This window comes from Artemia franciscana, chromosome 12 (assembly GCF_032884065.1).
Source record: "Artemia franciscana chromosome 12, ASM3288406v1, whole genome shotgun sequence".
In the NCBI taxonomy this organism is placed as follows: domain Eukaryota; kingdom Metazoa; phylum Arthropoda; class Branchiopoda; order Anostraca; family Artemiidae; genus Artemia; species Artemia franciscana.
In genome coordinates, this window is record NC_088874.1 from 5,034,028 (window position 1) to 5,047,419 (window position 13,392).

At 35.2% G+C, this 13,392-nt stretch overlaps 1 protein-coding gene across 4 annotated transcripts in view; it reads left to right on the plus strand.

The window, feature by feature from the left end:
• LOC136033608 (D-aspartate oxidase-like) overlaps nucleotides 1-13,392 on the plus strand; it is a 207,600-nt gene that overhangs the window by 81,578 nt on the left and 112,630 nt on the right. The window lies entirely within an intron of this gene.

Sequence of the window (13,392 nt, forward strand, 5' to 3'; positions counted from 1 at the left end):
ACGTATCCATTAATTTCTCATTCCTGATAGACGGGTTTAGTCTTATATGTGACTAGATGGCGTTGCATTCTAAAAAAATTCTGGAGTTTTGACTCCTCGACTATGGTAACTAAAAAGGTGTCGTGTTACATGGATTTTGATGGGAAACATAAAAGATTAAATTTTTTAATTTTTTTGTAGAAATAAGCAAAATGACCCATAAATTTGGTTCTCTGCTCAGTTGCAGCTCAGGTTGTCGACATTCATTATTTTTATTTTTTTATACTTTCAGAAAATTAAGCTTAATCACTGAAATATGATACCCCAGTAAAGCCCCCCCAGAAGCAATTTTTTTCAGTTACATTTTTTATATTTTTATTCAGTTACAGTTCTATTTTATTTTTCAGTAAAAGAATATTCACAATTTGTTTCTTCTTTTTATATTCTTTACTAATATTCGCGAATCCCCAGCCAAAGAACTAACAATTTTAACTAACATTTTATTACGTTTTATAATTTATTTTCAAGGAATTTTTGTGTTCAAAGATTTTTCTATTTTAATTTTTTTTTTAATTTGTTTTTGCAATTAAAATTATTATACATTTTTAAGTTTAAAACAATGTTTTTGGAATAAAAAAAATGTTTCAGTTTCTTTTACTCTACTTATAGACCAATGGTCAGTTAGAAGAAATTATTTTTAGACATTAGCTATTTCTTTTTCCTGCTATTTCTGTGAGTAGGAAAAGCAAACATCACGTATTTTGTAAAAAAAAAAAAAAAACAAAAAAAAAAACATCGAACTTGCTGAGCTCTTTGAGAACCAAAAAGATATGTGTAAACGGATTAAACCAAACGATCAAACATCGTACAAATAATAAAAGGCTATGAAAAAAAAAAACAGACCCGTCATGTTGCAAGAGATTATCTATGAAAAAGTTATACCAAGTTCTGTCAAAATCTGAGCTTTGGGTATCAATACCTGTATAAACTTCCATGGAACGATCTGTGCCAAACCATTAGGTTTTTATATTTTAGTTACCGGAGATACATTCTATCCTATCTTACCTAGCCATCGTAATCACATTTACTTTTTCAAGTATAAAGTCAACTTTAAGCCTATGCCATTTTTTTAAACTCTATTAGAATAATTAAATACTCTTTTCAAATGAGACTGATGTTATTATTTTTTTTTAGTGACATTTCCTCTCTTCTACAGGAAAAATATTTTCCATGAAGGCGCATGGAAAATACATTCAAGCGTGAAAAGTTAGCATTAACTTGAGACTTCTTTTTCTGTCAAGAGAAATAAGTCTTCTTCTTTTTCCAAGAATTTCTTCAGAAAAATGTTAGAAGTGTAAATGAACGTCTATTGCATGTGAAAAAACTCTTATACAAATATGAATATAGACTGAAAGATTTTTTGATAGAAATTTTTAAGAAAGTAAAGTTGCGGATTCAAACTAAAAATTTCCTTCTTTGCTTACGCTAGTCGATTTTTAATACTATTATTAATATGTATTAATATTAATAACATATAATAATATTAATTTATTAATCAATTAATAATTTATTAATAAATTAATAATATGAATAATATTAATAGCATTAATATTAATAATATTAATATGTATGAATATTCTTAATATTATAAATTTAATACTATTATTAATAATTATATTAATATAATAATTATTAATATTATTAATTATTAATATATGATTTTTAATACTTGAATAATTATTTGGTGTTGCACTGGGGCTAGTGAAAGTATTATGTCATTATAGGGCATTTTGGGCATTTGATACAGGGTATTTCTTCAATTTTACGAAACAGCATGTGATCTGTTTCCTAAAAGAAAGTTGTTCAAATTTTAAAATATATCGAAGGAAGGATGATTTTCTAGAGACACATATGTACTTATGTGCCACTAAAGTAACGCTTGGTTCAACAGCTCAGTATAGATTTAATAGACCAGCACTTTGGGAAAAGGGGGAATGAACACCCCGGGAGGGTTGTTATCACCACAAAGGAATTTATAACAAGAGGTTATAGGCAACTCCTTAGAATAAAAAGTAAATATCTACTTTTAAAGAAGGATTGGGTTAAAAGCCCGCTTTTTGAAGCGGTCCTCGTAGAAACATCTCCCGATAGGCCCTCTCGGGTTGTACCTCGGATTCTTATTCGTTGGGAGAAAAAAAAACCTTCGAAAAAAGGTCTTAGCTAAGCAGCAACAAGAAAGTTGATTTTTCTTGTAATTTTTATATTGGCGCCGAAAGATTCAACTCTAGTGGTTCTTCGTGGAGACTGTCTTATTCCCCTAGAATTTACCGTGTGCACGTATGATTTGTGCTACATTGGTCTTTATTCCTATTAGTTGTTATTATAACTTTATCTCTTGTACTCATGCTGAAACTGCACTATTAGTTTCGTAGTCAAATGTCGCTCATATGTAACAAAAACACAGTTTCGACATAATTTTACATGGGTGGCTATGGTTTAATACGACAAGTATTGAATACCCCTTTTCAAAAACGATATCAAAAGATACTTTTGTATTAAGTGCTTAGAATATAATAATAACAGTAATAATAGTTGTATTAAAAATCCAATAATCTATAAATTGAAAAACTTCGCGGTAACATAATAGTACTTTTGAAAAAAAATAACCCTGAAGCACATTGTTGGAAATCATGAAATGAAACATTTAATTTACTTGAATAATTAAGTTACCAAAGCCGATTTTATACCTTGGTGACGCTGAAGTTAAGATGGAAGATAGATGTAGATTGCCACCTGCGATTGGGGTGTGAAGCAGTGGCGTAATTTCGTCAAAATCCTGGGGGGGGGGCAACGTTGGAACCAGTTTTTCCAAATCAAGCGAAGAAGACAGTAAAAACTGAAAAATGAGTCATATATTACCATAAAGGCAAGGATATACTAAAGAAAACTGACCTGTTTCTCTGGAAACTTGAATTATGCAGGCTTATCTTAAGACAAATTTCAGCTTGGGGGGCCAACTGAGTTCTGGTGGGAAAACTTGAATTTGAGGGGGTATTTGCTCCCTCCGCCTAATAATATCCAGGATATTATGCCCCTGGTGTGAAAGGTACTTACCATGCTCGAATAAACTTCCCCTTTATATTTGAGGTCTGTTGACACATGAACAAAATATAACACATACCTTTGTCACGATTTACAAAACTGGCGGGAATGCCCCACTTCCGGACCTGACACTTTTCTTCTCTTGTAATTGTTGGTAAGATATTTGCCAGAGTCTGGTGCCGTATGCATTTATTGCGCTCAATTTAAATTAAGCTCTTGGCCAAAAGATGTCGCAATTCTATTACATAGGTGAAGATTTACAGATTCGTTTGGGTTATAATGCTTCTTTTTTATGCGTTGGTCTTCCAAGGGTTATCTAAGGTGGCTGAAAACTCATCACTGCTGCACCTTCCTTCCTGATAAATGAAAAGCCAGTGCTGTCAAGTATACAATTTTAAATGGTCCAGAGTTTCTTTGCTCGGGCATAGCATTTCTAAACATGCATACTGCTTTCCCGCTTTATATTTCACCTGATGATGTATTCACCTGATTGATGATGATCGATGCATTTTTGATGATGATCGTCACCCCTGATTAGGGTGGGGAGAGATCATAAGAGGGGATTAAAAGAAATTTCTTGGAAGGGGAATAAAGTGTGAAGCTCTGAAAAGGTTGGGGGAGGAGGAGAGTGCCCAGCTGTGTTGGCCTCAGGGGGTTTGGTGCTGCAATCAATTGTTTATTGTAAAAGTATTAGTAGTTATAGTAGTATTTGCTATTTTTTTCCCATTGATTTTATTCAATCTTTAATCTCCGTGATGTTTTTTTCTTTTCTGTTTTTATGCAGTCCCTCAACTTGCATGCATCCCCTCTCACAAATTGTACGTTAATAAAATTCCGGTTAAGAATAATTTCTCTGAGAGGGTATAAGAAACACCTGCTCCTGGAAACTCTAAACGCTGGGGATCAAAGCTTCCTGTCACAAGGAGATCTCCCTCAATGCGAGGTGACTCTTCAGATAGCCAAATAAAAAAATTGCTATGGCTTAGAGAATTTCAGGTGAATTTGTGTTGCAATGAGTGTTGACCACAGCATGTATATGAACAGTAACAAAAAGTCCTATGCTCTCCATTAAAGATTTTTGAAACACATCATCTAGACTTCTGTTCATGACTATGCCTCTTCGCGCACGCGCAATGTCACATCTTTAGCGCATTATGACGGGCTTATGCTGTGATCTGACTGTGCTAAGAAGCAACTGAAACTATTGCATTGAAGCCCCTTCCCCAATGCGTACGTCTCTGAGGGACTTGCGTGTCATATTTTTATGGATAATTCATGGACTCTGTCCAAAAGTACACAGCAAAGACTATGGCAGAACAAGACCTCAACTGGGGTGATCAAACTTTCATAGACTCAGATTATAGTGAGGATTTTGAGTGTCGTTAAAAAAAATTCGTTAAGTTTTTTTTTCGATTCGTTCTGATCCTCGTTGTCGCATGTCTTGCAACCGCATTTTTTTGTTCTTCATTTTCGACTTTGAGTGTCGTTAAAAAAACTTCGTTAATGTTTTTTTTTAAACGTTTCGTAATTTTTTTCAACGAAACGAGTTGATTTATGTAGGTTTTAAGTCTTTAGGGTGCGACAATTAGGCTTGAAAATTATATTATGATAATATTCTAATCAGTCACTTGACTTGTGCAACATGGAATCTGGTCGTCGATATACTACAGCAGTGACGCCGCTAGGTCTTCCGAACGTAAATTGTGGCTTGGCCCCATGCATGAAAATTGAGGACTGAAACAGAGTAAAATTTGTCCTTGGTAAGCAGGTAACTGAAACAGAGTAAAATTTGTCCTTGGTAAGCAGCTGCTCTGGTGCATAGATTACATTACAAGCGAGGCAGATCCCACTTAGATAGTTTGTTTTCACGGCGTTGTCGCCGTAGATGTTTTAGCAAAAGACATTTAACTTGTTCATTTTTGAGGCTGAGACACTTTGTTCATAGATATTTTAATATCTGGGAAAAATTGGCTATAGCATGGGTGATCATTCTTTCTGTTGGGACACAGGACAAATTTGACACTGCTCTATCGACATGCAGTTTCTCTCGTCGATTCATTGGGTCCTGCACAACGATGACCATATTGTTGGTTACTGTGGTTCTGAGCCAAATGTTTGAACGATTAACACCTGGAGCATCTTTTTGGAAATTTTTTCAACGCCATTGCTTTCACGTGGGTGTACTCGACTTTTCTTTGTGGTTTCTCACTTCACTGTCAGATATCTTGGATAACTCATCGCTCAAGGCTTCAGTATGAGAGTCAGTTTTGGTATAAGCCACTAAGCCAGTTTGTCTGCTGAATCTTCTGCGTACGCTCAGGTATCATGAAGTCCCCGATAAATCGTTCTTACTTGAACATGAATCAGTCTTTTCAGGGACTAGACCAATAATGAAAACCCGATTGAGCGGTTTTTAGCCTGAGGGAGCGGGGGCCAATCGGAAGGCTAGAGTGGAGCAGCTTTACATGGATCAACCGTTGTTTCTAGCTTTTTGAGACTGGTTTACACAGACTGTCATAGATGTGACCTTGTCCTGCAGGATACGAGGGAGTTCAGAAGTATTCAATACCGTGTACCTGACTTTAAACTCCCTGTTGTTGTCAGAATTTTCATCGTATCATACATATCGCTGAACTGCATACTGCAGCCAGTTTGAGACTTTCTTTTTTTTTTAGACAGGTTTGCATCATAGGCATCCGAAATATCACTCAGTACATGCTTCACAAATTTTTTCGCAAGTTTAGAATTTGACGCCAGTGCTCATTGTTGAATTTTTCGTAATGTTCTGATGCCTCAGATGAGTTTCAACGAAGTTCAGTACCGGCAAATATGTATAAAGATAATTTTCGATGACCGACAAATCACGTAAGCATTCCCAAAATCAAACCCCAAGTCCAGGCAGTTTGTTACATAGTTTTAATATTCAGGAATAAGGGAAGCGCCGGCACCCATTCACCTATTCTTCTCAGTTGAAGGGGAAATAAATGCTTCCCGGAACCTACGCTGCTTGCTGCAGGTTCCCTACCCTATTCTGTTTGTCGCCTAACAGATTTGATCGAGATAGTTGATGCAGCTTGAGACTAAGAAATGTAGGTGATGATGCAAATATATTTCAAAAATAATATAGATGACGTTGTTATTGTAGTACTAGATTGCGCGAGTAAATAAATTAAAGAGAAAAATTTACAGCAATACTTGCTGGAGGATAAGAAAAATCAGCACAAAACCAAGCAATATCCGCAGAGGTACTAAATAGATAGTACGAAAATGTTATGTGGATGAGCAAAAATGTCCGATCTTCAACAGCAAAAACGCTTTGACACAATGTAATTAGAAGCAACTGCTGAATGATCTTAGATTAATAAAGACAACACATGAATTCTTATTTTCCAGGCTGACTAATAGTATTTGTTATAGTTTTCATACCACGTGTATATTTTATTGCATTGACGAAACAACAACATCCCCCCCCCGTCTACTTGAATTTGAATCCCATAAAGAACCTACCTCAATACATGTCTGGAATACGCACTCCAAGGTGGATTGTATAATTTTAGGTGTAGTGGATGGGTCTTACTCTGCGCGAAGTAGGTCGTGCTCAAATGTCGAATTTCCTTAAAATCAGTCAGACTACTAGTATTTGTTATAGTTTTCGAAGGTCAAGGAACTAAATGAAGGCTTGGAGACGAAACTGTTTGATGTTTATATTCATATAGCTATTTTCTTCGAGTGTGGAGATAATAGTAACAGATTCAAAATTTACTTTCGTGACAACTTTCACGGTCAAAGCTGATTTATAGATTCTTTTTTGTACAGCTACGGGCCTTTTAACTTTTCCCTTATTTAAAAAAAGGCTCAGTATAACATTGAAAGGGGAACGGAAGACACGCCCTTCAAAATAATTATGTTGTTCCAATTGTATTTATTTTTCATATGAAATGCCTAAGTTTTTCAGTTTTTTAACACATGCCACCCCCTCATATTTCACGGACTTTTATCCAACTAAAAACTGCGCACCGCAATATACGCCGGGAATGTGGTTCTTACGCAGCACAATGACCCCTGCAAGAAATGTCTTATGCTGCATGAAGTGTGTCCTGCTTTCATGTCGAATTTCCTTAAGTTTTATTGGGTTTTTCCAAAATGTTTCTTGGTCCCCTTCTTGGGGATTTTTAGGTTCTCTTCTGTGTGGTGTAAGGCCCAAAACTGCACTGACGTAACATTAAGAGTAAGGGACTCCCCTCTAAGATTGAACCTAAGGATCCGTTGAACATTGTGAAAACATGGGTTCTTTATATACATGTTCTTCAGGGAGATTAACCTATAGGAAGAGGTCTATGAAAATTTACGGGTAGAGCTTCTCATAGTGGACCTGGAAAACAATCCTTTTCTTATTCTTTGTCCCTCTCTCCCTCTTCTTTTTGTCGCTTTCCTATCTCTTTTTCAAACTCTCTCTCACTTTCATTTACTCATAATTTTGAATCATATACCTTCTTGAGCCTATGGCATATTGTAGTTAAGTCGTATTATGTCTTTTTGTAAATGAAGGAAAACTCTCTACTTTAAGCTCTTTAATTATTGCTATTTGATGTAGAAGGCTCGCGAGCTACCTCTGTTTGGTATGGTAGTCTATAGACTACCACTCATTGATCTCTAACGCCACACCAGTGCCGCTGGCGGTGCAGCTAGAGTATAATAACGTAATCGAACGGTTTCACAAGGGCTCTACACTTTATTCCCGTACTGATTTTACGACCAGTGCCGGTTTGCAAATTGTACTCCCATAGTATGTGAGTGCCACGCTGATCGACCCAAAACGCTACTGGCGTCACGCTCCAAAAACTCTCTTTTCTTTCCCTCACGGAAAGATATCTTGCTTCGTACAGGATTCTCTCCCTATACCGAACCAATCCAATCTCAGCCTCTCTCTCTACGCTCCCGACCCTTGTCTATACCTAGGTGAAAATAAGTCAAAGGTAAAGCAGGAAAAAGCTTACTATTGGCAACACATCTTTACACAGTTATACTTTCAAATCGATGGCAAGATTAATTCAACAATGCTCGAACACATCGCAGGTAAACTCTCGCGCGGAGGTAAGCGCCTAGTTCTGACCCTCCGGCTATGAATGGCAAAATGAAATTGAAGTTACCTAGTATCCTTCGCTGCTGTATTCGTTATTCCCATCTGTCTTTTTCAAGTGGTGATTTATTGACAAATTCTTTTAAGATGTCTCATAGTAACAGCTTGGCCCAGGGCTTAAATATTACAACTGACGATAATTGAAGTTAAATTTGCAAAAAGGGTTTAAATATTGACCCAGGGTTTAAATATTACAACTGAAGATAATTGAAGTTAAATTTGCAAAAAGGGTTTAAATATTGGCCCAGGGTTTAAATATTACAACTCAAGATAAATAAAGTTAAACTTGCAAAAAGGGTATTTTTCTGATAAAAAGGACCAAAGATCCCAACAATTGCTCTCTTTCAAGAATTGTGGAATAGTTAGCTAATACCTGTCGCATCTTATATTAATTGTGTGCTTCTTTCTTATGTTTATTTATAGCTTGTTTTTTCCTATACTCTGTTATCATTGCTTATTATCTTTATTTGGAATTAGTATATCTTTTTGTTTTCTTATCTCTGACATCATATTTCTCTATTCTCTTTGGCGTAGTATAAAATTTTGTTTCACTAAAGGCCTTAAAAAGGAATGTTTGGCTCATTTTCATGCATAAGCATAGTAAATCACACGATGTTTGACACATTTTTGTGAATTTCTTCTAGCGCTAAAACCTCAAACAGTGACTGGAATGTCACATAATTTCTACCAAATATCAACATTATTGTCCATTTTCCTTATTTCTGAAGTCGTTCCACACATTATGTTAGACCATATTTTCTATAAATTCCCATTTTTCTAAGAATTTCGTTGAACAGCTCAAGCTTAATATTGATTATCACTAATGGAATATTTTGTTTCGAAACCGCTGAAGTGTTTCTGGGATCTAGAAAGATATCCTGGAAAAAGGATGCTATAAAATGAGAAAGTGATTTAGGAATAGAGCGTATACTTTCTAACGAAATCTTTTGACACTTGGGAAAGATTTTCAATTTCCTCGCCTGAATAAAAGCCAAGGGAAAAAAAGAAGTTAGAATCACGGTTGAAAGCTAACAAAGTTCCCCTGAAAGAAAATTAAAGGGCCCGCTTTCTGGGAAGTGCTTTCATTTTGAAAGGAGATGTATTACTTTAAGCTCTCATTTTAATGATATGGCCTTGGATTCTTATAAAAAGTAATGGAAAGCAATGTGATGGAATGTAATTAAAGCTTATCTCAAAGGTCTTAAATTGCTTAAGCATCCCTTACGCTTGTGGTTTTACCCACCAGAATTAAATTAATTAAGTACCTTGCCAGTGATGTAGCTATGTTTTCAAATTCAGAGCTTCCCTATGTTGTTTATAAATAGCTTAAAGAAAGTTTTCAATTAATAGTTGTTAAAAAACGTTGTTAAAAAATGAATAAATAGAAAAATGAATAAAACAAAAAGACAAAAACAAACGTGGATGCTTTTCAGCCAGAGAATAAACTTTGCAGATATTTCGACAAATACTTCCGATAAGCTGCAAACCTCTTTGCATATTTATACCGACAATTGTATACTGTCGACAATCAAACTAAATTTTAATGCGCTTTTTACAATTTAAATACCAGTTAAATTTTATTGTTGATATTATAGAATATTTTTTCGGTACAAGAATGCAAAAAGGTTTGCCGAATAACATAAAGTGAAACTAAAGTTGTTTTGCGAATGATCTTATAAAAAAAAAAACTGTCTTTGTCTTAATCGAGGAAAGTTCGGTCAGGGTTGCCACATTTCTAGTGATTTTGACTCATCTAGAAGATCGTGACCCATCTAGATCGTTTGTCACACCGAAAAATGGTAGTACACCAATTTGAAGAAAAAATTGGAGTGCCATTTTCGAGAAACAATTTGTATATATACGCATATACAGTTATTGATCATTCATTAAGCTAGATACTATAAAAGAAAAGAAAACATTTGGAATTATCCGTAAAAAAAGCGAAAAAATTAATGTTTAAACATAATATAAATGAAATACCATTCAAAAATTATACTGGGCATGAATTCTTGCTACTCAAGCAGCCTGTCTATTGATTCAAATTGTATTAAGACAACTTATTTTTTGTTTGTTTTTATAATAAGAAAAAATGTGTGCTGAATCTTGTTCTATTAAGTTGCATTAAATAGGGCTATAAAAATATCCCAAGTCTATTTGTTTAAAGCATGGTCTGTTTATGTATCTTTTTTTAAATTGCTTCCCTCAATCATTCCGGTAAACTGTTTACTCTGTACATTAAGGTTATGTAATCATAAAGGGCTAAATGATCCGTATTTTCTAAAGCGAGGAGGGCTAATGCAGAACTAAGTTCATTCTTTTACCTTGAGACTGTAGAGATTTTTGATCATTGAATAGACGGTTTAGTGGAGGTCTTTGCTGGAGGTCTTTACTAGTTAAAAATTATCCTTTTTTTATCTCTTTTGTTTTTCGTTTTTCCGTACCTCATGCATAGCTAGTGTTGTCTCAGAATCGCCAGTTTAAAATTTACTAGTTTGATATTTAAAATCATAAATCTCTCTTTTGTATTTGTACTATTTAAAATTGACATGGTATCTAATGACTTCAACTGTTGACTTTTTATCTCAAATATCAAATTCTCAACTTCACAGAGTTTCAGTGCAAACGTATTAACAATAAATATCTGAAGCCTTTTGCAATTGTCAATGCCAAATTGCTGATTTAAGTAATTGCCAATGCTTTTCAAATAAATACTAGCAAAAGTATTGCTTCAGAGAGTTTTTCTCTACCACTGTTTTTAGTAATTGATTTTGATTTCGATTGACACAATCTATATGAAAAGTTTCAAGACTGGTGTACTTCTTCAAGATGCAACTCGTGCCATCCAACGGATGACGATAGAAATGACGGTGGTTTTTGTGAAATGACGGTGGCCTAGAAATGACGGCACGGATGACGATGGTTTTTGTAAATTTTCATGCTAGATATGTACAGGAAACACAAGTAGGTCAACTTCTTGGGTGCTTTGGGAGCTAGGACGTGTTTTTATTGTGTTTCAGGGATACATCTATTCTTTAACTTATGGGGAACTTTCTAGGGAAAACTTTCTAAAGAAAGTTTGTGATGGCTAGGTCACATGGTAAGGGATTACATTGCTAGGAACCGTGCATTTTGGCCATCTATCTCAGGTCAAAGAAAAGCAGATCGTCCATCTTGTTGGGGGGTAAAGACTTCATGGGAGGGGACAGATTTTAAAAATTCGGGTGGGGGGGGGGGGCAGCCATGCTGGCCCAAAGTGACTTGATGCTTCAATGAGTTGTTGTTATTAGTAGTTGAATTTTTGCTAGTAAAGTTTTTTTTTGGCTTAAAACGTCAGATGAAGACTGCTAAAATTAGAAAACAATTAGTGTTCCCAGAAGTTTCTGTGGTAGTACCGGTATAATGTTTCTACTATATTTTTCTCATGGGGGCAAAATGTGGTAGTATTGCTAGCATCCATCTGGGGTCAAAGAAAAGCAGATCTTCCCTCTGGTAGGAGGTAAGGACTTCATTGCAGGGGGCAAAGAGTACAACTTTTAACAATTCATGTGGGGGGAGGGGTAAGCGTAGTCGTGCTACGCTAATGGTACCTGATAATCCATTGAGTTGTTAGTATTGTTATAGTTGTTATTAGTTGTTTTGTTATTAGTTGTTTAGTTATTTAGTTGTTTTGTCATTAGTATTAGTTGTTATTAGTTGTTTAGTTGTAGTTGCATTTCGTTGTTATTTGAATTTTTGTGAGTAAAGTTTGGTGGTCTGGCTTGAAACGTTGGATAAAGACTCTTAAATTAGAAAACATTTGTGTTCTCAGAAGGTTCTTTCGTAGTACTGGTAGTCATTTTTTTAAGACCTTTTTGTCATGGGGGTAACATATAGAGAATTGAATGCAAAACTCGGAAAACATTGAGATTGTGAATGGTCAATTTGAGAATTGTAACATATAGAGGTATATAGGTATACATATATATATGTATATATAGAGGTATCATATAGAGGTATAGAGGTATATAGAGGTAACATATAGAGAATTGAATGCAAAACTCGGAAAACATTGAAATAGTGAACGGTCAATTTCAGTATATCCAACACAAAAGAGCTATCAGGCACCCAGTTATAGATCCCCTGTTCACATCATAGACATCTTTAAAGGGGTAGCTATCAAGATAATTGACATATTATATCTACTGGGAATACATTTAGGGACACTGGTAATAAGTAAGGGTATATTTTGTATAATATATAAACGAGGCAACAGTCGTCTGCGAAGGTAGCAGTAGATGAGAAGAAGCTGCAAGAATTTTATCGCAAGCAGTGTAGCCCCATCTATTTGATTCTGGAAGACAAATATCTGCTAATTTGAATTTGGTGTGACTATTTTGACAAGGCATTAACCTTGTTATAGCAAACCAAGAGTTCTCCAGTATTGCAAAATCTCCGAGACTGATCCTCTCTAATGTTGAACGACTTCTGCATTAGACCCATGATTGAGTATGCTATTCCTCTTTTTCTGGGCTGAAAGAATCATATAGCTTCTTTTGAGGGCCTACAAAACCCCCTTGTTGTGCATCATATTTTAGTGATCGTCCTGTGTCCTTTTTCAAAAATGTTTTGACGTAGTTGGAATGTATGTTTTAGCCTTGGGAATGTTTTTCGTATAAATCAGGTGAACGGAATGAGCGCAACTTCAGCTCACTTATCACATTCATCAAGAAACTAGTAAGAGGGATAATTTGCCAGAGAATTTCACCCGCTAGTTAGTTGATTTATGCAAGGAAATCAGGAGAAGTAATCCTCATAAAACAAATGTAAAACATCCTTTTAGGGTAGTTAGGTTCTAATCTATTCCTTTTAGGATAGTTAGTTTTAGGTTCTGATCATTTTATGAGCCTACAATTATCAAATTCCACCAACTGTCAGTGTTATTTCTGGTGCCCCAAATCTTGATGAAATGAAAGCATAGAATGTGCTCTTCCAGAGTAATGGATAAAGACGGTAATCACGGTTTGACTGTTAATTATCTTTTCCTGAATCCATATTACAAAATCCATCTTTGAAAATTGCGTTCGATTTGCCTGTCTCGGGATTGATATCTAACGCAGATGATCTTATGAGTCTTGCAAATACTCTTTAGAAAGGCAGCTAGAAAGATTCTTTTATTCTTGGTCCATCGGTTT